This window comes from Pteropus medius, unplaced genomic scaffold, assembly GCF_902729225.1.
Source record: "Pteropus medius unplaced genomic scaffold, Ma_sr-lr_union100, whole genome shotgun sequence".
Taxonomy (NCBI): Eukaryota; Metazoa; Chordata; class Mammalia; order Chiroptera; family Pteropodidae; genus Pteropus; species Pteropus medius.
Window position 1 is genome coordinate 3,178,384 of NW_024356333.1, and position 25,317 is coordinate 3,203,700.

General features: G+C 40.1%; 1 protein-coding gene across 1 annotated transcript in view; it reads right to left on the reverse strand.

Moving 5' to 3' along the window:
- The window catches only part of CNTNAP2 (contactin associated protein 2), a 1,613,390-nt gene that overhangs the window by 530,024 nt on the left and 1,058,049 nt on the right, over nt 1-25,317 (reverse strand). The window lies entirely within an intron of this gene.

Here is a 25,317-nt window from a genome sequence, read left to right on the forward strand (position 1 = left end):
CAATACCAAAGTGATTCACTTATAAGTGACGATTATTTCTGTGGCCTAAAGGGTCATCACCCAGAGTTAGGTCAAATGAGATAGTGAACATTCTGATTATTATTATTTTTTAAAAAAGTAATGTTTGAATTGTGCCAGGAAAACAATCATCCAAGACTTGGACTGGGTATCGGGATTCCTGTATACCTTTTGTGATTTTGTCCAGCAGGCCCACAGGCCTGGGGGTTTGACTGGACCTTTGTCTGACTTGCTACCCACACTGACAAGGGAATGACAATCACATAAACATCACTATTATTTACATTAGGAAGAAGGATGACAGGGAGAAAGAAAGGGAAAGACATAGAAAGAGGAAGGAAGGAAGGAAGGAAGGAAGGAAGGAAGGGAGGAAGGGAGGGAGGAAGGAAGAAAGGTAGGAAAGAAGGAAGGATCTCTAAAGCAAAAGATGATTGAAATGGAGAATGACTGCCAAGAGCAAGTGTCGCTGGGTGCAGAGCCCTGTGGGTGTGGCCCCTGTTCCTGTCGGGGTACCCGCTTCCTTCTGCACCACTGGCAGGGCCTGAGGCCAGGGGATGGAGGAAGAGCCAGTTTGCTAAGTTTGCAGGTCTGTCGTTCACACCAGGATCAGTACTGAAGTAATGGTATTCAAAGAGAAACAAGCAGAAAAAAAAGAAAAAGAAAGGAGGAAAGGAAGGAGGACATACACCAGATGAAACCCTGCCGAGGTGAAAGAAAACCCCAAAATGAGAGGGACAAAGAAGTATCATCAGTGGTAAGATTATGAGTGATTTTTAACATTCTGCTTATTTGTATTTTTCCTTATTCCTAGAATATACATGCATTATTGTCAAAATAATACAAGTTTATAGCAAAAAATGTAAAAGAAAGGAAATAAATAATGATTAAAATAATTTATACTCAATTATCTAATATAGTTTAGAGGCAGGGGGTGGTAGAAAAACAATGCATTAAAGCTCAGATGATTTGGGTCTTAACTATTCCATTAATTTTCACTATGAACTTGGACAAATCACTTGAAATCTCAAGGCCTTAGTTTCTTTGAGTAAAAATGGTATCAGACCAAACGCTTTCTAGTCACTTTCCTCTCTAAAAGCTGAATATGTCATTCATTCATTCATTCATTCATTCATTCATTCATTCATATTTGTTTAAGCAGCATAAATTGAACTCCATCAGGAGCATAAGGTCTTTGGTAGCTCATGCGTAGTGGCGGATGAGAAGAAGAAGCCCAGAGATCATGTTTCCCAGGCCTCAGGCTAAGCCACAGCTGCGGCTGGTTTCAGAACCTGCCTGCATTGCTCTCTGCAGTGTAACGCAGCTGCAAGCCAAATGCACAAAGAAAAACGACCCACGCGATTCTAATCTCAGGAGTACCGGAGTTGCTAGATTATTTGCTTCCATTATCTTCTCTGTGATGATACTGCTATGAGGTGCATTCTCTCCTGTAAAACAGCAGGGTTTCCTGTGCGTCCTACTCGAAATGAAGACAGGAGAAGCAAAGGGGGAAAAAAGAGAAGTGGCTCCAGATCTAGAGCAAAAAACTAGCCTAGAACATCTTGTTTTACCCCAAAGTAAGAAAGGACAGAGACTGCTGAGGTCATGTCAAAAAGATTTAAAGGCCAACTTGAAAGTACCCCCCACTGGCCAAAGATGGGACAATGTGATTAATCCATAACAATAACTGCAATGGCTTAACGCCCAGGATACCAAACAGAAAAACAGGCTTCATTAGTCACCTTTTGAGAATGCGAGAAAACAAGCTTATTTTTAAAACTTGTAAATAAAGAGAGATAATCAAACATTTATCCTACTCTTCCTATAAAAATCTCGGGATAACCAACTAGTTGAACAGGAAGTTTTTTTTCCCAGTAGTCCACGTATTTGAAGAATGAATGATGGTAAGATCACGACATCATGCTTTTGCGATCACTGGTCACTGCATCAATGGCATCATGGCTTTAACATCACGAAAAGAAGTCAACTAGGCATCGTGGGTCCCGGATGGAAGGATACCCCGCCGGCTATAAAGTATTATTGGCAAACAACTGCACCTGAAACTGATCAAAGCTCTGGACCCCTGGGAAGATATCAGTTAATAAGACTGGGAAACACAACAGGCAAACTCGTCTCTCCCACAAATAAATTATGAGAAGACAGAGAAAGCAGGGGAAGGAGAGAGAGACAGAATCTAGAAATTAAAAGATTTATGAAACATTATCAACAAATAAGTAGGTGGACTTTTGTTAGATCCTAATTCAGACAAACTGAAAAAAATGGAAAATGAACAGTGGATGTTTAAAGATATTAAGGAATTGATTTTTAGATCTGATAATGCGATTGTGGGTAGGCTTTTAAAAAAGAATCATAATCTTGAAGAGATACATGCTAAAACATCCACTGATGACTGGAATGTGCTTCAAAGTAATTCCATGGGGGCCAGGAGGAAGAGAGGTACGGATGAAACGCGATCTGCTGAGAACGGAAACTTGGCGAAGCTGGGGAATGGCACACAGGACCTGGTAACGTGCTCTCTAATTCTGGATGTTTGGAAGCTGATTGCCCAGCCAAGAAAAGACACACTTCTAATAATAATCAAGGGATTATTACAATTCATATTAATTTTACATAGGGATTTTGAAGCCTATTTTCTATGTTAAATAAGGAAGACTATCCCATGAGTACCAGCATGACCTATATACTACCCCTCAGCTTTTAGAAAATAAAAAATAATTAAAGCAATTAATGGGCACTATTCAAATAGAATTTAGAGGCAGTGGGTATTTATTTTGGGAACACAGTAACCAGAGAGAGAGAGAAAGAGAGAGAGTGTGTGGGGGGAATCGAGGAGAAGAAAAGAGGCAGGAAGTGAAGGGAAGGAAAAGAAAAGAAAGGAAGAAAAAATGAGAGGGAAAAAGACAGGGACCATCTCACAGTGTGCCGAACGCGCTCAGGGAAGCAGACGGGCCGCCAGGAAGAAGGAACGAGACTGGGCAGGGCCCAGCGAACTCTGGTCTGCCTCTTTGTACAGTCTTCAAGGTGAGAATGCTTTTTACAGTTTTAAATGGGTGGAAAAATCAAAGGGAGAAGAAAATGTCATTGCACACGGGCCTACTACAATATTCCCATCCACGAAGTCTCATCGGAACACGGCCATGCCCGTTTCTCCACGCACTGACTCTGGCTGCTGCCCTGCCGTCCTGCAAAGGCGGAGTCAAACAGCCGTGACAGACGCCGCGTGGCCCACAAAACTGAAGATATTTACTCTGTGGCTCTTTATAGAACAAGGTTGCTGACCCTTTAACAAAAGTGACAAGCAAAAAAGCAGAAAGGAAGAAAAACTCCTAGTTTTATAGGAACTTTTAAGCCCCCTAGAATGAAACCGAGAGGACAGTCAGTTCCAAAGGCATGTCAAGGTCATGGGACAGAGCGGAGGAAGATGACAGAGGGGGATTTAACACGCCCGTGTCCAAGGTCTGTTCCAATTTCCTACGTGAGGAAAGAATGGTGATCTAAGTATAAACTGTTTGACAAACATTTGTAATTTTCTGTGTAGGCATACTTAAATTCTCAAATTTAGTTATTTCATCTACTGTTATGAATATAAAGTTGTTTTCAAATACAAAAAAATGTAAAAACGCTACTAAGGTGCTGTCTGAGACATGTGAACCCACGGGCACAGTGTCCTTTCAATGTTCATGTCCCCCAAGACCCCGTGAATGTGGCCTTGTTGGGACACAGTCTTTGTCGATGCCATCGGGCTTAGACGAGGTCCTACTGGATTAAGGTGGGTCCAAGTCCAGTGACTGGTGTCCTTGTATAAAGGGGGGAATTTGGACACAGAGACATAGGGAGAGAACACCGTGGTTTATTCTAGAGCTGGAGACACTCTGATTGCAGAGCCGTAGCCTCCACAACTATGAGAAAACAAGTTTCTCTTGTTTTAAACTACCTGCCCGTGTGGTGGCACTTTGTTACCTGTATCAGTCAGCTTTACATCCCGTGGAAGCACTGACCCCTTGTTCTGTATTCTACACAAAAGCTGGAAGCAGTGGAGGGTTTTTACAACATTGCCTTCGGTGTGTGGCGATTTAGTTTATCCAGCACGGTGGTAAACATAACAAAAAGGCACAGTCGATACCCTTAATGAGCTCATAGCCTAGGACTTGTACACAGATCACCGCAACGTAAGATGTTGGGAGACCTACAGATGGGACACCGAAGAGAAAGGGTGTGGTTTACATGCAGTGCCCTCTGCAGGGGCCAAGCTCTAATGCGACCACAATCACCCGCAGGGGTGGGGAGCAGGGGTGGGGACGCCTCTTGCCTTTTGTTTCCTATTCCGGCACCGCTCATGACCCTTAGGACCCCTCTCCCCGTTCCCTGTTCTAAGTGGTTCCTGCACTGTCTTTCACTTCAGCATGGAAGTGGGGAGTCCTCAGAAATTCTGGTTTGCCTGACCTATTGCTGCTGGCCGCACAGGGCACTGTGAAGCCTTGGGCATGATTCCCATCAACGCTTCACATGGACAGTACAGTCTGTCACTCGGAGCAGAACGTAGGTGCATAACAAAGGGCCTAAAGCAGAGGAAGTCATCATCTGATCGTATCTCCTAGAAAAATATTTCTGAATTTCCAGTGGAAATCAAATTTGAATTTCACACTTTGCTAGGAACAGCCCCGGGTGTTACCCAGGAAGGTGGGTTATGTGGGGAGGCAGCTGAAAGAGGGGCATTTACACGTGAGAAAACCACTTCTCTGAGATGCCGGTGCTTCCCAAGTCACAGGATGTCGGGGGCGTCACGAAAATTCATTCATTCACTCAGTAGATGTGTGTTGCTTAGTGTGGGCCCCTAGGCAATGGGCTTGTTAGTGGTGATTAAAACAGACCTGGTCTTGACCTTCAGAGAATGTAATAGAGAAAAAACAGAAAAAAACAAAAAACAAAAAACAGTTGAATAAGAATTCAATGGCACAGGTGATTTGAAGCAATGAACAGAGGACAGTGCTGAACAGAAACAGGAAGGACCCCCTGGGTAAACAGGGGCCGTCTTAGAGCAAATGATACTCAAACTGGTCCTCAAAAAAGAGAGAGCAGATGCAGAGGATGGGGACGGAGCGGGAGCCAGGGGCAGCGGTGGGACAGGGGAAAGTTCCAGGCGGAGGGAACACACAGAGCAAAGGATCTAAGGTGAGAAGGAACTAGGTAGGTTCAGGAAACAGGTGGGGCTGAATGAGGCGGGCAGGGCAGGCTGACGAGCCACTCTGTGCAGGACATGAGGCTCTGAGAAGGGGCGTGGATGTGGCGCAAAGCACGAGAGCGAGCATGGCAAGGGAAGCAACACAGTCCCACTTCTGCTTATAAAGCATCACTCTGGCTGCTTTTGGGAGAATGGGCTGGAAGCAGACAGGCAACGTGGAGCCCTGAAGAGGGATGATGACAGCAAGAATTAGGGTGGTGGCAGGGGAGGTAAGGTGGACGCATCTGAAATATATCTGATAGAAAGGAGAATAGATTTATTAATGGGCTGGATATGGCAGATAGTGGACAGGGAGGGAGAGGGCGAGGACCAGGGAGAAGCAAGATAGACAGACGTAGGATGACTGCCAGCTTTCTGCTTAACTGAACAGGTAAATGGGAAAACACATTGTTGCTGGTAGAGCGATCAAAATGTCCACTTGTAACAAGCCAGATCTGAGATGCCCAAGGGACAGGTAAATGCTGACATCAAGTAACCTATTCAATATGAACATCTGGGGCTTACGAGAAAGGTCACAGCTGGAGCTGTGGGTGTCAGGGCTGTAGCATGTTGACTGCTCTTAGTGCCGTGGGAATGAGTGAGAAAACTGAGGGAAACGTTGAGAAAGACAGCGAGGAGAAGACAGTCCAGGACGAGACTTGGGAAAGTCCAACTTTCTGAGTCTTCAGAGGAGACCGAGGACAACAAAATCCTGCACGATTCTCAGTCAGACACGGCATGGCCTAATTTCATCATCGCTTCCGGTCCTCTCTACTTCATCCTCAGCAGCTACAACTTCCAAGGAGGGTGTCAGGACAGGGAACAAGGCAAAAAGGTAAAAGCACCGAAAGAATTGTTCAGGTAAAGTGCTGTGTGCTCAAATGATCAGGTGCTGGCTGTCATTGGAAAAACGTTTTGAGAAATGAGATGAGGCTGTAAGTTATCGCGGGGAGCCAGATGAAGAACGTTCTGCAGATCGTTTGCTTCCATCAAATACGTTATTTCAAACGAGATGATGTATATCGGTAGGGAAAACTTCAAGCCACCTGACATCTTTAAATGTCTCTATAAAAGTCCCGAAACTTTTTCAATTTATACGTATGAGTTACAAATCGGACAGAGCAACATTTATATCCAGACCTGCGTAACATTTCCAAAATGATGCTTCTTTGGAGATTGAAAAATAAGGCGTAACAATACGATTCCATGCATAAATTGGTGAATCGTTTGAATGCTAAAGTTAACAGATGATAAATACACATCGGGGTTACTAAATCTAGACATGAGTCACAAAGTTAAGAAGGGAATACATAAAAAGTTTACTGACTAGAGCTGTTACAGGAGAGTAACTGACACATTAAAAATAGAGAACATTTATAGGAACATTTATAATCTCTTTATTTAAAGAGATGCCTGTCGAATTGTCAGGTCCTGCCTGTCTCCCTATCTTAGTTCCCTAAAACAATCTGGGTGTTTCTACATTCCACCTACACTTGGAATTTGACACCAGGCAGAAGATGAGGGAGCAGAGGGGACTTAGGGGATTTGCTTCTCTCTCTTCTCCCTGTCTTGTCTTGTCTGTCTGTCTCTCTCTTCCACCTCATCTCATTTCTTCTATTTCTCTCTCCTTTTCATGCTTTTTCTTTTTTACTCCTCTCTTCGCAATCCTCCCTCTCTCTTTTCACCCACCATTGACAGAAAAGATTTTCTCTTTGTTCTGTGGCAAAAACTTTGTTTTTACCCATTTTCTTTCTTACTCTGCAGATAACTTTAGTTAACCTCTGCTTTTGGCTGTGACAAAACCTAACTTTACGAGTAACAAAAAGCTGTTTCTTCCACTAAAATTGCTATCTTGCTATGAAAATTTCTAAAGGCCTAACCGGAAGCTCAAAACTGGTTAAGAGCTGTAGGGCATATCCACCTTCCCTTCCCGCCTCCGAAGGGCGAGAGGAGGTGAGGTGAAGGGATGACCGGGAAAGGGAACACATCGGGGGGGTATTTTAAAGCATTGTCTTGCACCAGTGGCATGGCTTACATATCTTTGTGTTAATTTGTTACTAGGTATCCAAGCCCCTCATCAAAGGCTACCTTTTTTGCTCTATAAATCCTCGCTCACTGGGGTGTATGGTGAGATGTGTGACTGGACAGCCAGGGGACTGGTGGGAGCCTTTCATGCCACCGGGAAGGCCATTTTCATTCAGCTCCAGAAGCCAAAGGTCAGAACCAAGACACCAACGGGGCGGCAAATCCTCTTGACGTGTGCCTGCTGGAGTTAGATGTGGGAGGTGGTAATAACCTAACACTTCAACAAGTCTAAATTAATCCCTCTGTGTCTGTCTCCACATTGTTAAAGTGGGGATTATCACAGCACCTGCCTACCTCATGAAGTTGTTTTGAGTAGTAAGTGGGAAAATACACGAAAAGAACTTAGAACAGAGCAAGTCTCAGCTAAGCGCTCACTAAGTGTCAATGACTGTTGTTTGGGGCCCTCCTCTTCCTTTGTCACTCTTTAAAAGTCCTAAGAAAGAGGGATATTAAAGCTGGACACACAACAAATAGTTTGAGCAAAAGTGACCAGGTGGCCATTTTCATTAACGCGTACATCTCGGTCTTTCAGAATGCCTTATCTCCTAACGTGAGAAAACACGCAGAATCAATGACAACAGCAGCAGCTCGCATCAGTGTTATTTATGAACTCGGGTATTCTACGAACCAGTTACTCATTTGATTCTCACACAACTTTACACGGTTAAGTCCTTTAAAGCTAGTATTTCATAACTGAGGGAGTAGAAGTTTTGAAAGACCAAATAATTTCACCGAATCACAGTAGCAAGTGGCGACAGGAGACCCCAGGCCTTTCCTGAGCGCAGAGCCTGCACGCGAGCGGAGTGACTGAGATCGAAAACAGCATGTCGTTCGCCTTGCGAGTCCTCTCGAGGGCTCCCACAGGAAGGCGGGTGAGCGTGTTTAGCATGTTTCTTCGTTTCTCTGGGCTTTAATTTCGTCAACTGTAAATGAGGCTAAATATGCCAGGTCACCTGTAAGACGTTTCCATCCCTGAAACTCTACAGTTCTATTATCTGGCCACGAAGATAATCAGGACATGGAAGAAAATCAGAGAGAACACTTGCAGAAACCATACCATTATTACTTTTTCCTTTTCCTAAAATTATAACGTCTTTTCCTTTTCACGTTTCTCCTACATGAAAGGTATTCCGCAACTGCCTAAAGGGCAATATTGGTTTTGCGAGCGCTATAGAAAAATAAAAACATTAGGTGATAATACTCTGTATGATGTGATTTGAATGGAAATAATGTTTTGAGCGAGGTTTAATCTCTTTTCCAGGTCTTTGCTTTGCATCCTGCGGCTCTGCAATATGTGAGCTGTGGGGGTGACTCTCACCTTTGCAGTGGCGGGATGTCACCATTTGGAAGAGTTTCTTTGTAACAGCAGATAATTTTAGCTTCAAGTAACCCTTGATCAAAGATTAGACTTTTCATTTGTCCTCAGGGCTCAGAGCTAGAGACGTTATGAAGGGCTTAATGGAAATTTCACAGTGGGCTGGAGAAATGTGTCCTCCAAGCGTTGCTACGTGTTTCATTTTGGTTCCCATGAAAATAGGGATTTGTGGCATGATAATTTGTTGCAGAGACCACTTTTTACTTTCCCAACAGTGAAATGTAAAGAACAATTTCAGAATATTGAGGAAAAGGTGGTAAATTTGTTAACGTGAGTAGTGTCACAGGACATTTCATGGAACTAATGCTATTTGAAAAATGCAGGAATGTAGAGAAGAGGAAATAAATACAGACTCATTGCCTGGATACAAAAACAACCACTTTTAAATATTGGTTATTAACTTTCCATGTCTTTTGCAATATATATGCTGTCATAATTATACCACGTGTGCCATTTATAGTCATCTTTTTTGCTTAACGAAACTTAATGGTTTATTTGTAACTATAATTGATAACTTTTATGACATTGGCAATACAGTATTGAAATAATATACAGAGATGTTCCTTCTAGCTAATCTTTTTATCTATTCATTTATCCATTCACTTATGTATCAAATATTTACTAAGTGCCTAAGAGGAACGGGCACTTTGCTACACTAAAGATACAAGAATAAATCAAGATACAATCCTAGCTTCCAGTCCTACTCACCGTCCAAGGCAAAAATAATTACACAGCATTACGTCTACAGCGAACAGACGCCACGATGCTAGCAGAGCATGTGGGGGGAACTGCTACCTTAGACAATGTTGAAACTAGCGGTCTGCTAATGTCTTTCACAGATGATGACACTGAGCTGTACTTTTTGGACTGTATTAATTCCAAAAACCATGTAAAAAGGCTGGATTAGAACAGAGGTGGTATTTCAGGTAAAGGGAATTTGCAAAGGCCCTTGACTATTGCTGCAGCTAAGATGGGGAGTGTTTACCTGGTGAGAGAGAGTACTGAACAGGTAGACAGGTGCAGTTCCTTGAGCACTATGATATGCTAGTGGGCATTAACCTGAGGACTACTGGGGCGCCTGTAAAGGATTCGAGCAGAGTAAAACATGATCAAGTTTTCATCTTTGCATGATTATTCTGCTAGCTTTGGGGAGAATTGATCATAAGAGTATGAATCAGAATCAGGAAACCTATAAACCAATGAAAAGGGGAAACTTAAGTGAGAAATGGCATTAAGAATGAAGAAAAGAGGGATTAAATTAAGAGATACCATTATGGGCTGAAATGAGTCTCTTCAGAATTCTTATGTTGACGTCCTAAACCCCCAGTGCCTCAGAATGTGACTGTATTTGGAGACGGGGCCTTTAAGGAGGTGACTGAGTTAAAATGAGGATGTTCAGGGGGGGACCTAATCCAATCTGACTAGAGTCTTCATAAGAAGAGAGAATGACATCAGGGATGCACACACACAGCCGAGGCCATACGAAGGCATGGCTGTAAGCCAAGGAGAGAGGCCTCAGAAGAATCCAACCCTGGCAATACCTTGATCTTGAACTTCTGTTGTTTAAGTCACCTAGTATGTGTTTGTTTGTTTGTTTGTTTTTAATGACAACCTTAGCAAACTAAAACAGATACTAAGAAAGCAAATAAAAGTACCTGTTGACTAAACAGGTGTTTTGGATCAAAGGGGAAGATAAAGGCAAGCAAGCTCAAAGGGTTTGAGTCAGATGACGGGTTGAGAGAGAAGACTTTCCCTGAGTCGTGAAACCCAAGGTTATAGTAGATGATAAATTCAGATTGGCAAATGGAGTCAGAGGAGCTTGTGGCATATTTGGGAAGAGATGTCCAGCATGACAACAGAAATAAGAATAGTGCAGCTCAGAGGGCGTGTGCAGATTTGCTAGCCTCTCTCACTGAAACAGTTTCCTCTCAGATGTTTCAATGTCTCAATCTTTCATTTAAAAATAAGAGTTCAGCTCAAATGTCATCCTACCACCTGATCACTAGGCCTTTCCTGATCATTCCGTCTAAAGCATCACATCCTACCACCCACATTCACTTCCCTTGATTTGTCTTTATAATACCTGTCGCCATTTGATCATTACACACTTCATTTACTGACAGGATCCTCAGTATTTGGAACAGTGTATTACACATAAGAGATTATCAATAATTTTTTTTTAAGATGAATCAAAAGGAAAGAATGGAAGAAATAAGGGAGGAAGGGAGAGGAAGGGAAGATGTCAACAGCCTGTCATCTGTAGCAGAGTTGAATAATTGACACAGAGGCTGCATGTGGCCCCTAAAGCCTAAAACATTTACTGTCTAACCCTCTACAGGAAAGACTCTCCAATCCCTGAAAGGCACTACCTACAGGATCTTATATGTTGATTGTGGGAGTGCATTTTAGGGCCACCATTTCGGGACACAATCTACCATTACTTTGCAAAGCCGAACATTTGTATAATCTGTCACCTAGAAATTCTTGCTGAGTATATACCCCTGAGAAACTGTTGCACTTTTAGAATGAGAAACAGTCATAAGAATATTCACTGTTCACAGCAGGAAAACTTACAAACAATCCAAAAGCCTATAATGGGAAAGTAAAAAATGCACTGTGGTGTAGTATAGGCATATTCGACAGCGTGGATGAACCTTAGTAATATAATATTAAGTTACACACAGCATGATATACTTTTTATAAACCTTAAAAAACTAAAATACGTGTATTATTAAGGACTACATGTACCTGCAAGAAAATGACAGAAAGGACATCAAGGAAATGAAAAGTTTAGGTTGACGGTTATCGCTTCGTGGCAGGGAGGGAGAGGGAGTGGAATGGGAGGGACCCTAAGTTTAGTATATTATGCCAATTTTCTAGCTCTTTTGGGGGGGCTGATGGGTTCGCAGGCCTTTATTATATTATTATTAAATAAATGTTGATTAGTTAGCGATGAATAATGAGAGAATCACAGGATCCAAGGATTATGATTAACTGAATTGTGTATATGTGAGGTCCCGTTAGGGGTGAGGGGGTCCAGCCCACTGAACTTAAGTTCTAGTCCTAGCACTTTTACACACCGGCTGTGTGGTTTTTAGAAATTTGCTTTAGTTCTTCAAATCTCTGTTTCTTAAACAAAATGAGGAATAAGGACTTGATCATTTGTAAGGAGCCATTCAATTCTAAAGTCTGCAGTTCCATAAAATAGTTATTTTCAAGTCACAGTACCAGCAAATGTTAAACAGAAATAAATGGATCATTTAAAATATTAGGTTTTGGTTCTAAACATTTACTTAGAGCTTAAAAAGCCAATTACCCTCTCCATGAAGTAATCGACCAGCCCCTTATGATGCAGGGCAGTACTCCTGGTTTAATTGCTAGTTGTGGCATCTTTTTCGTAGTCCCTACAACTGAAGAAGGTTTAAAGTAATGTAATGAACTAGGAAAAACGTCTCAAACATGAATAAGCGACAAGGCCCCTGTCCACAAACCAGCCGATTGCCAGCACGCGGCACGAGGGTGTGTGAATTACCGATGCCGTACCACAGCTCCCATAAATGCCAGTTGCCTGAAGAGGCTCACAGTGTCTCTCTTCCGGCGCCGGGCTGTCCCAGCTGTCCCTCCATTACAGCCTGGTGCTATGATATGAGGGAAAGCACATAATGGCACATTCGGTTAGCGAAGTTCTAATTATTGTATCCTTAGAGACGAAAGTAATTCACAGATCGATTTTCTTAGGTAGCCAAGAATTAAAACCTAGGGCACTATTTCTTCTTGAACTTTTAAATATTCAAATCTTTGGGGCACTATAGCTGGAAGGGGTGAGGAACAGGCCCTTCGGTGGACAGATTCCAGTGCATCTGCTCACACTGCAGCACTCGTTCAAGGACTGCGTCCCCATGAAGGACCTTTCGAGCTGTTTGTTCGAGATGACCACAGCGACCTGGTTATAGCCGGCTGTCCTGGGAAGGGAATCCTAACCCAAGTTCGGATGGGGTTGATCGCCCACCCCCTCCCTGGAAATTTGGGATTGGGTTTTGGAAACCATGTCACATCTCTGCTGACGGCCTAAGATTTCTAAGTCCCTATCCTGGGTCTGGCAATAGCTCTAGTCCTTTGTAAATATACCGGGGTCCTTATGAAGCACCCCCTTTCCTTTAGATAGTGTCCTAGACTAAGGAGGCTCTAAACATACCTAGCGCCTCCTGCTTCTCGTTCTCTTTTAAATAAAGTATGAGACTTTACAAAGGACTTCTACAGTTTACAAAATAGTTTCATGTTTTTCTTCAGAAATAGCTCCGAGTAGCTCATTTACCACATTAATAATATGGTACACTTATGGATGGATGTGAGCTTAAATTCGATCTAGTTCAATTGTCTCATTTTATAAATAAGAAAACAGAGGCCCAGAGAGGCAAATTGATTTGTCCATAATCTCATAGTTATTCAGAGAGCAGAGAAATATAGTTCAAGACTAATTCTTGCTCCTGATAGCTATACATCTAAATAATGCAATTTTCTCCTCTAATTCTGCTATGAAAGGAAAGAAACACAAGAAATGTAAAATAATTACGCACAAATGCTACAGTGTTCAACTATATTGAGTTCTCTATCATGAGGTTCCAACTGAAATACCACTATGACTCTAATTTGTCTTTAAAAGGATGTCTTATCTTCAAGAGAGAGGTGGGCAGTGAAGAATGGACTGGCTGGATTTTGCCAAGTACCAATAAATCTTTGCTGTTGCTTTTAGATGAATGATTCTTCAACAGAACACTTCCAACTCTAAAGTCTGGCTTTCAGCCACAGTTTATGTTGCAGTGCAGTTTAGGTAATTTTTAGGGTTACACAAAGTCTAAACTATGTCGAGTTAAAAAATGAAGCTGGGAAATTTAAAATATGCTGCAATGTAGGTATAAGCAGCCAAGCAGAAGCCAGGACTGGGAATTCTCCCGTCTCCAACAATTGCCTGTGGCATCCAGCTGATGAGGTCTGCACAGAGGAAGGCTCCCAACCCTGTACCACTGAAAGCACAGGTGCAAAATTTCTCTTGACATAAATAAGTGAAATCATCACTAGCCTTAGGAGCTCTAGACAAGAGTGTTGTCCCAATATCACTTCTGAATTTTGAAGACTCTATGAATGTTTTAATCATAGTGCTAATTCTCAAGCGTTGGTCCTTCATGCTATAAATCGAACAGAAGGTGAATGTCTAATGACGATGTGGCTGTGACCCAGATACTCAGCACACTCAGGTGATCCTGAGGAAGCAGGTAAGCCAGCGTTCAGCCTCTCTCCTCATTCTCACATTTTCCTTGGGATTCCTCTGCTCAAATTCCTTTGGGTGCCTTACGTTGCCAGTGCCTATTCTAATACCAAAAAAAGTACCAATTAAACTACTTCACGCTGAAGTGCCACTGGATATTAAAAGACAGTGCCTGGAAAAGGTAATGATTAACAAGACAGCCTGACTTTCTGTAGGTGTACTTTTAGCTTTATGTTGCCTTGATGGGAAAAGTATATTTCTATCACTTGGGCCACATTTTCCCATATGGTGCCTTTGTGTGAATTAGAAAAAGATGCCCCTTTTTCTTTGGATGCAGACGTGAGTCAGAGCATGTGGCTCCTGAGTAGAGCATGAACTGATTTCAGCCCTGACTGGCTGTCCTTGTGCAGGGAACGACCTGGACAACTGTGTGACCAGCTCAAAACCCCCACGTGTGCACAGGTTATGCTGTGACGGGTATTTCTGTGATGTTTCTGCCCCATTCTTTACCCTGCCCCATCTCCCTCCCTTTCTTTTCTTCACTCTATATGTTCTTTCAGATGAGTAAAACAAGAAGAATTTGATTAAAATAAACTGGTCAATTATTTCAAACCTAGACTTGTTAAGGGCAGGAGATTATAAACTGTATAGTTTGGACTCAGATTATCTCTGTTCATTACCTAAACCTCTCAGGAATGCCAGATTTTTATATTCATATTTATAATATATAAAAAAGCATATAAAATATGATATGTAAAAGTCATGTATTTATAAACCAATTATTTATTTATCTATAACTGGTGAGTGATTTTATATTTACATTTACAAACTTCTGTGTATATACAAAATTTTATATATACATAAAATTTTATATAATTATATATAAAATTATATATTCTATATAGTTTCCACATATAATTACGTTAGTATACATTATACATTATTAAATACTACATGTATGTTATGTATTATATATTATACATTTTATGTTAAAATATATTTTGTAGACTGTAATGATACATATAAAATTTTGCATATATGTAAAAACATTCCTCACTGAAGTTATTTTACTCCTAACTCACAGTAATAATATTTATTCTCTATATTGTTTCAAATAATTAGATCAACATATAAAATAACTTAATAAATAATAATATATATTTAAAATAACACAATTTAATTACCATCTTTTATTGGGTAAGCCAAACCACCTAAGTCTATAGATACAGCTCTTGATCTGGGAGTGACATTGGGGGGTATGACATTCACTCAAACCACAGGAATGTGACTTTATGCAACCATTTCTGTCACAGAGGAAAGTGCAGGCAGAAGGCTGAGGGCAGCACAGAGATTCAAAGTCTGCTGTGTGCTAGCCGGCCCGCAGGTCCCAGAGGGTCACTGAGATCCCCAGTGAGGGTCACCCCGATACGTAAGTCTCTCCCTTGTACCCTGAGAATGCCACAGGCCATCAGGAGCCGCCTTGTTCCCTAAGTTCTGGAGCTGGGGATAGGCCTCAGGGTTTTCTGAGGCTTCCCGCGGAGGCTGCCCCAGCAGAAAGCCAGTGTGAGCATCAAGATGCTCGCCTGCTGCAGCCTCATCAAAGCTGCGTCATTTCTTTCCCGAAGCACCTGCCAGAGCAGAGGAAGAGGCAAGAAGCCCTGAACTGTTCATGCAAATAGCAGCGGTGCTGCCAATCTACTCTTCTAGAAAATTCCATTTACAGATTTAAACGTGACATTTTCATTCCTCTATCTCATTTAGAAAATCTATATTTCTCTACTATTTTTTAATATACAAATTATATAATAGGTTTGACTACATGGTAATAAAATAGCTGTTTATCACACCTCATGAACAAAAAAACGTAATTTTTCATTTACTATTGAACAGAATTTGGAAATATCACTTAAATGTACCTACCACAACTTCCGGAATAAGAAAGATGACCCCTACCGCCCTCTTTCACAGGGGAGTAAATAAATAAAGATTTTTCCATCATAAACAAAAAACTTGACTCCAGCTCACCGACATTTCCAAAATAGCTGATATATGTTTTTGATGGAATATTACTTCAAATATACATGATCACATTTCATAATGTAGGAGGTCATGGATTGTAAGATACACTACTATTTTATATGCCACTGAGAAAAAAAATTAAAACATCTTAAAATAGCTCCTTTAAATTTAATTATATCGCTTTGGTGAATACTTGAAAAGGAAAACAAGTGAAATAAATGGTTAGGGCATCCCTCAAATTTCTTCACATTCATAGTTCAACTCTCCCGAAACACTGTGCAAGCAACTGGAACTATCGATGTCCCCACTGAGCAGTCCTCTGTGTCTATAAAAGCACTGGTGATAGAGAAGTTCTTAAAAAGAGGGTTCCTCAATTGTCTCCAGAATTTTCTTGTAAGCCACTGGGCCCTAATATGCAAATTTTGGTGCTAAGGCCACAGGCGCACAGGCAGAGGCACTACGTCATCATCGTTGCTTGGCCAGTAGAAATGGTATGACGCTATTGACAGTAAGATGCACTCTGATTTCAGAGACATTAACTTGTGGGGAAAAAATGTGTATCTGAAAATCAATCCTTGAGACCTTGACAAGAGATATAATTGTTCATATTTCAGAATGTTGCCTCAAAGGGTGTCTCCCTTTGGAGGACATGAGACTACTCAGGGGCATCACTGAAGAGGACTCTAAAAATGTGACTATGTGAGGAATAAAATTCCTCTCAATGAGTTAAACTTTAAAACTGACACGTGGATCTGAGTCGGGAAATAAACTAATCTTAAGAGACGGGGTGATTTGCAGGTCTGGAAGAAAGAATCTTAATGTTTGATGTCATTTTTATGTAAAGAAAGAAATGACCAGAATAGTATTTGTTCAACCTCGAAAGCTTGGTAAAAAGGAAGATTTGTAGAAGCAGTTGGTGATTGTCAAAAACTACGCAGTGGAGAGAGAAGTTTAATCAATAAAGTTGTAAAAAAAAAAAAAAGCAATAAACAGGCTTAGCCTGATGGCACCAATTCATGTAATTTATGTAATTCCTTTTGTACCAAATTATGTAATTATAAACCCCCAAATTATCTGATTATGTAAGATTGCCAATAGAGAGAGGATGTGATAGTTACATAAATTTTGAGTATCAAGGTTTTTGGATAATTATTTCTCATTATAAATCACATTAATGGCTCTTTAGTTTTATACACCAATCTACTGAGTTTTAGTTAATGGGTCATTCTCCCAGGGTCTTATCACTTCTTATTCTTCCACAGTGAAGGTCCCTAGACAATCATAATGCCAGCAGTGCACTGATGATCACCGTGAGGCATCCTGGGCATCTGCTTGTTAAAGTTCCCGGGATACACAAATGTGTTTTTCTCTCCGCATAACAAATTTTTGAAAGAAAAATAAGAGGTGGCAATAGTGATTAAGTAGGCTATAGGAATTAGAGTCAGCAGTTAAATGCATGTAAAATCGTCCTGCATGGAGACCTCTAGATTGATATTAGTACCTTTGGCTCTAGCTCCTCTTGTACATGTGGCAGAGTAGGGTTGGATAAGGGTTAGTTCAGAAAGGATGGAACCAGACTGACTCACATACTACAAGGAAAAATGTGTAAAGACGATGACATGATAAGAGAAGCTAGAAATGAGGAAGAGTATAAGCTGTTTTGTTTTTTCTTTTCTCTTGTCATAGTTGCTACATATAAGCGACTGTTATCACAGAGGCTTCCCTTTATTCCTAAATCCCTAGAGAGAATATTTACCCACTGCAGTACTCTCCAGAGTGCTCTGTAGAGACCAGATGTTTAGTGACACTTGTTCTATATTTTTCAGAGTACCATAGTTTCATATTTACATATCAGCATATGAAAAACATTTTTATATAAATCACTTAATTCCATACTTCCAAACAACACTATAGGTTAGATATGAAATGCCCAGAGTTTGGGGCCTCAGCTAACCTCTAAATCTCTAACTCCTTGCTGAGTGTATATGGCATGAAAATGGCACACTTTGTCAGATTTAGATTTGTTGAAACAGAGATTACATTTCAGTAAAGTGAACCCATACAGTATGATCGATAACCAACTTAATGTAATCTCTCAATGCCACTTGCAATGAGAACATGCAATCTACAAGCGCCAGTGTAAACCTGTTCAGGATGAAGAATAGGCTGCGAAGCTAATTTACGGCACCGCGATTCTCATTATTACGGTTGGCTGTCAATTACATATTCTCATTTGTTTGGAACTAGAAGCTATTATAAAAATTTTCTGCAAGTACCAAGTCTATCAGCAAAGAATTTCAATAAACTTCTAAGTTTTTAATAAGCTACAAAATTATTTATATCTTCCTTTATTCCCCTTTAAATCTCCTAGTTCATCTTTTCCATTATAAGGAGAAAAAAGTACATATTTTCACATCATATTCCATAACTCATTTATATGTCTAAATAGCTATGCTTCATTATTGTATTTTCTGTGATCAATCAGAAATATTTATTTAAGGAGGTTCTAGCATGTGTAAGTTTTTAGATACATACTGTATACAGCATGGGTCACGTGTATTTCAATGATCATGAACATTTTTCCTACGGAAAAAATTAGCTTTCAATTTTGACAACTGTCAAAAGTTATTCAAATCTAAATATGGTTAATAATATTTTTATTTTTGTCTTTTGAATTAGATTGAATGTCTGTTAAAGATATGGATGTGTCTCACACATCTGTCCAGTGTGCTATAACTCTAGCATGGCATTAGGAATGCAGTGACAACAATGGCGGCCTGCGAAGTCACACAAACCTGGTATCCTCTCTCCCACTTAATAACATCTGCCTTTACGCCAGTCATCTCCCTAAGCCTTCGCTGCCTCGCACGTAAAAGGGACGGCAACACTCTCCACCTCACGTGAGGTTACGCACATAATGCATAGAGCCCAGCATACAGTGTTTGCTAAATATTACCATTTTATTATTGTTGTTTGGATGCTCAAAATATGGGTGATGAATGACTAAGATATCAAATAAATAAATAATATAAATAACATAAGCAAAATCATTTTGCAAGCTGATTGAAAAAGAGACAGTAATAGAAAATGTTTTTAGGAAGTATTCCAAGTATCATTATTGGGGCTCATGCTATGAAAATGCCTAACTCACTATATTATATCTGCCGTTAAGGTTACTGCTACTCAAATCATAGAGTTCATCAAATGTAAAAAAAAAAAAAAAAAAAAAAAAAAAAAAAAGGAATGATGACCAGGATTAGAGATTTGGAACCATGTCAGTTAAGGATCTATTAAAGTACGTGGGAAGTCCAAGTGGTAACTTAAAGATTATCTTAAAAGAACCTGATTTGTGAGAATATTTCAGAATTGATTTTTTTGCATATTTGTTAAAAATATTCAGTAATCTTAAATAACTGCAGCAAGAAACTAAGAAACTAGAATTGAATTTGTTTTAAAGGTCACAAGCCTTATAAGTTTTCCAGGCTTAGCAAAGGCAAAAGATGGAAGAGTTACACTGCGTTTAAAATAATAATTTTGTGATATAAATGCTTTCTTTTAAAATTTTATTAAAGTTGAATTTGCCATGCTTATAAAATTTTTATGTTTTAGAAATCGTTTACACATGAAATATTTTTCAACTGATGCAAAAAGAAAGTATCCCTTTAAAGCACAACTATTATCATCTAAGAACATCTTTAACAGATTCGCTGTCTGTTAAAACATCATGATATAGGAACACTGACAAAGAAAGCCTTAACACATTGACTACTTTCGGACATTGTTCTCTTCTTTCCTTTATTACACTGTCATGACAGGGAGAGCGATCAATGAAAACAGGACTATGTCTGTGGAGGTAAAGGCAAATTGAACTGGCACCAGAAATTCATTTTAATGACACAGCGGTAGAGTCAGATGCTCAGTGGGGCCACGATGGTCTAGCCGCATGTTTTCATAAAGTTTCTGCCCAGGGCTTGAACCGCAAGAAAGGAAACATCACTGGTTTTAACAGTGAATCTCCTCCAAATCCAACTTCTTTCTAATCTCCTCTTTTAAGTAGCTAAAACCATTTCCTTTTACCTTCCACTACTAACCAAAACCATCTAAATGGAATTATAATGATTGACAACCAAAACTGTATCATGCAGACAAGCAACATAATGCCAAAAATCCACAGCATCCACAGAAGCTTCTGAGCTAGCTGGGTTCTTACCTACCCCTAATTATACACAGACCCTAACAGTGTGTTGCCACGATGGAGGAAATATCCAAATGTTATGTGGAAGTCAAATATTTTACTTTCAAATAGGAATGAAGATTAAGATTTCAAGATATTAAAAATGAGTACTGTATATGGGGAATGCGAACCTTATAAGGTAAAGAGAATCTAGAATTTTCAAAGGGAAGGCAGAACTTGGGAGTAGGGGTGGTGGGAATATGATGCTAATAGATAATTCTCTTTTTAGAGGGAGTAAGCATTCTATTGCATTGTGTGTTCCTTCATATTTTGTTTCTATGTCATATTGAATTCAATTTTTTTCTCTGATCTCATCTTCCTCTAGTCTTTGTGTACAGAATAGGATAGTAAGGGAGTGGGGAAAAAAGACATGTAAAGTAATGTCGAAGCAAAAGTTAGAGTAGCTAACAGGAATAGTGGCATACCAGCTCTCAAAGAGAGAAACAAAAGCTTCACGTGGGAGAGCCTTTAAAAATCACGTGGGCTATTATATTATTTTCTGTTTATACAGGTAGAACTGGGGTTATGGATAGAAACGATTCAGAAAGTGCCTGAAAATGCTCTGTTTAAAAATATCTTTTCCATATTTTGATTCCTCTCGTTATTCTCTTTGAAATGAAAATACCACTGGGAGAGGTAACGTATTACATCGATACGTTAGCGTATCAGATCTCTCCTATCTTAGGCAGAGCACTGGGAGAAGGCTGTGCAAAAGAGGACATGAGAAAGAGGAAAGAAACAAAACAAAATGTAAAGGAAAACACTGTCCGAGCTGGTCTGGAATTGCAGTTACTACCCACCAAGAGTGATTCAGAAGTATGATTAATAAATGATAATTATTACTAGGACAATAACTCGTGCACTTTACAACAAATAACCAACATACTAGTAATGTTAAAGTAACAGAGTTCCTTTTACAAATATGTGGTAGGCAACCTGGATAGTTACTCAACGAACATGTTTTGTGGTCCGTAATTTACTTTTGAAATACATACACAGGGACAATTTGATGTACTGCATGCATATTAGATAGTTCATTTACATCCAAAGGTTGATCTAAGCAAGAACACACTTCATAGGTGATTGGCTAGCATTTTATTAAAAGATCAAATTTCAGAGGTGGATACAAGTGTGTAAGTTATATTTATCTGTGTCAGGACTTCATGTTTTGATAACTGACATAAATAAATGCAATTGTTAGTTACATATGGGAAATGGATTTTTATTGGTGAAATTAATGATATTCATATTAGTCGACGGGCTAAAATAATTTAGAGACTCTTCTAACTCTTGCATGAAAAGAATAAATGAATCTAGGAAACCCTTTACCGTTTTACTTTTCATATTGGTGACTGAGGCTGGATTCTTAAACAGTTCTGTCTCATCATTGAATTAGAGGATTCTAGTTGCCTGATCCCAATTATAAAGCAAATTAAATCCTGCTTCTAGAGTGTTTTCATATTTGCTGTGAAAAAAGCATCCATATAAGGAGCAGTTGGAATACCTGAAAGGACAGAGCTTGGACTTCCGAGTTAACGGAACAGGCTGCAGAGACAACTTCGGAGCCTATTGCTAATAAACATTCATCGAATTGCAGGTGGGGCGGACTTTTGTCTCCCACTTGTTTTCTTATATAGTGCTCAGATGGCGAAATTACTCATACTTACTCATCTATCTCTAACTATTGCTGGTGACTCATATCGACCATAAAAGCCAAAGTGGCATGGGTCTGTTCGCAGCAGGGCATTTATTAGTGCCAACTGTGTACCTGACACTGCTGGGTATGGGAGTGAATAAGACAGATATTCCTGATCACAGCCTCGGCTCTAGTTCACCAGAAACCAGGAGCAGGGAAAATTTAAATAATACTAGTCATAATAATATATTATTTTAATTATAAGAACAGAGGGTTTCTCAGAATGTTTCAATTTATTAAAAAGGAAAAATGATAAACTGATACCACTAAAAGATATGGAAGCCTCTCATTCAAACCTATGCTTTTTATATAAATAGCTTTTTGTAAACTGTCTTATAGATACACCCATAGATGATAAGATGTATAATCAGTTGGCTGTTCGGACAATAATAAAACATATTTGTGTCCCAGTTCACATGTCTTCAAAATTGGAACACAAATACCTCTCAGGGTTATTGTTAAGAATAAATAAAATGCTATAGATGAAAACATCTATCAAATTACCTGTCATAGAGCATCAATGATAAATACTGTAAGAATGTGACTTCCTTTTTAAAAAGGGGAAATTTTTAATTGATATTAAAAATTTGAAAATTTCAATAAATTATAAAATATGTATTTTAAAAAGCTATTTGGTTTTATGGTATTATATTAGGGAATTAAAAATGAATAAGAGGTATCCAGGTTAGGATGGTGAATAAACACTGGCTTCGAACTTTTTCCCTCCTAAAAACTCCAGTAAAGCTAGAGTATATATATTATATATATATATATACACATGTACATTAGACATAATTTTTTTAAAAACCAGGACACTATTGAGAGTAAAGGGGAGAACTATTAGTAATTACATCAGGGCAAGAGAAGAAAAATGGGACAATACTGGGAACACCAGTGGGGACATAAGGTCACTCTAATCTAGAGTGAAGTTCAAAGTCAATAAGATCCTTTCATTCTTAATAATAAACACATGGCTAATAATTATCAGGAGTCTGAGGAAAGCTGAGGAGCTTACAGGTCAGAAGAGAAAAATTAGAGGAAAAATGAGCAGAATAAAGAATTTAGAGAAAATAAAAGGAGACGGAGAAAAATGTGTATTATCCTTGAGGTATAAGAAAAGATACTACATTCATGAAGCAATACTAGACTGCTATTAAAAGTTAAGTTTTTAGGAACAAAAAAGAGCTCTTTGACTTAAAACCTTGGTGAAATGTTGTTCAAGAAACAGGGAACAGAAAAATCAGAAGAGACAAAATCACAAACAAAATAAAAAAATGTACGGAGTTGCTGGTGTGAAAGTGAGCACCCAGCAAATGGATAAAATCAGACACATTCTAAGGCACATTATTGTGAAATTTCAGAACACCTGGGACAAAAAGAAAGTTCTTCCAACTTCTAGAGAGAAGGGTAGGCTGTATTAAAGGGTCGGGAAGCTACCAGAGGATGTGCTACAGCCAGGTGAGGGAGTAAAACAAGAATGAGGAAGAAGTGGGCTGAGAAGCGTGCATTCCATCATAAAGGAAGAGCGGGGAGTTCCTGGATGGATAAGCACTGGAGTGGTGAAGGGAGGTGCTGTGACAGCAGCATGCCCCAGACAGAGAGCAAACGGTCTGGCAGGAGCACAGTGAAACGGCAGCCAGATGCCCACCAGTATTTTAAAGTCCTTTAAAAACTGAGAACAGAATATGTCAGACTCTATGCTGTAGCCGGCTTGCCTCGACGATGTCCTAATAAACTCCCTGCTCTCACCTTCACACCCTGCCGCCGGGTCAGCAAAGGTGTTCGCTGCACCTCTCAGCGGCATGCTGCCTTGTCTGAGTCTCCAAACTTAGAGGGGCACTAAGTGAGCTTAGAAGCAGAAGGGACAAATGCGGCTCCAGGGAAGATAGAATAAATAGATGTATATAAAAGCAAAAAAGAAATCATAATAGTAATGATGATGATATAGCAAGTTTTTTCCTAGCCTCACTTTTTAATGCTGATTTTTTTTTTTTTTTTGCTAAAAATGAGTAAAAACCAGGATATAAAATTACTAGTTACGTGAAGGGAGGTCAGCCCTAATAAAGTCCTCTGTATACAGAAGACGATAAAGAGATTTTTGACAACTTCGTCCACAGGCATACCTTTTTGCAAAGTCATTTTCTCACTCTTTATAAATGAGACAAACGCTGTCTCAGAGAAGTCCTTTCTGTGGGGCACGGAGGAGTTTTAGGGCTTTTAGTTTAAGTCAGTCCCAGGAAATATGATTCCAATACGTGCCAGTTCAGGTAACATGTGGTATGGTGCAGTTTATTATTTAATTTTCTTGGTTATATTGATTAGACCAAGACATAAAGTAAAGAGAGATGAGATTCTCCCAACAAAACTGCCAGGGACCTTGTGATATGGACATTGATTTACTCAGAAGGAATGAAAGGTGACCCACAAACCTGAACACTGTAGGGTTCGGAGAGGCAGAAACATAGGCACACTGGCTTTAAGTTTAGCCAGTTCCTAGTGAATAAGTTTCAGGTTATTCCTGTGCCTTTTGGTTTTGATCACGAGGCCATGAGCTGATCTCAATTGATTTTACCAAGATGTGTTTTTTTCCCTCCTGCCTGACAGAAGAACAAGTTTCAGACCTCAGATGTCAGAAAAAAAAAACAAAAACAAAAAATAGTCCCTAGCCAGAGACGATGGGAAGCCTTCTCAGCTCTAGAGCAGGGAAATCACGTAACATAGGCAGTGCTTTTAAAGCACCAGAAAGGCAGTGTGTTTAAAATATTGTTTAGGCAGGTATGTAAAAATATTTGAAGGTGGGTGCCTCTGCACCTGGGGTACCGTTTTGGAGGCCCCAGAGGCGGCTCTGAGATGCCCGCTAGTGGCCCCAAGCCGCATCCTCTGAAGCGTCCATGGCGTCCTGCACTCCCTCCCTGAGTTTCCTTCTACCTTTCTTGATTTGAAGTTCGAAAGCCATTTGAGAACTTCTGTGGTATGAGCCTACCGCTGTGACTGACACACAATGAGGAGATTTCAAAGAAAGCCTGGCCGGTAGACGGGCTGTGACATACGAGCACAAATCCAGAAGGGACACTTGGGCGAGCGGATCATCAGTTTCGAGGAAGAGCTCTTTTCGGGCTGTGTTTGATCAGTGAGCTGGTTCTTAGATTTCCAATGGACGCTGCAAGAACAGAATTGAATTCAAAGATTCATACTGATTGTGCGGCGCTGAAGTAGCAGAGCGCGGGGAGCAGGGGCACTGAGCTGAGCGGCTGCTGAGGTTTGTAACAGAGACAGCTTGTGAGGAGGGGACAAAGCGGAGCCGGCGCGACTATGAGACGACAGAGCTGACCTGCGCATGGGTTAACGACAGAGGAGGTAAACTAGGTCAGGACGAAGAAAGAGG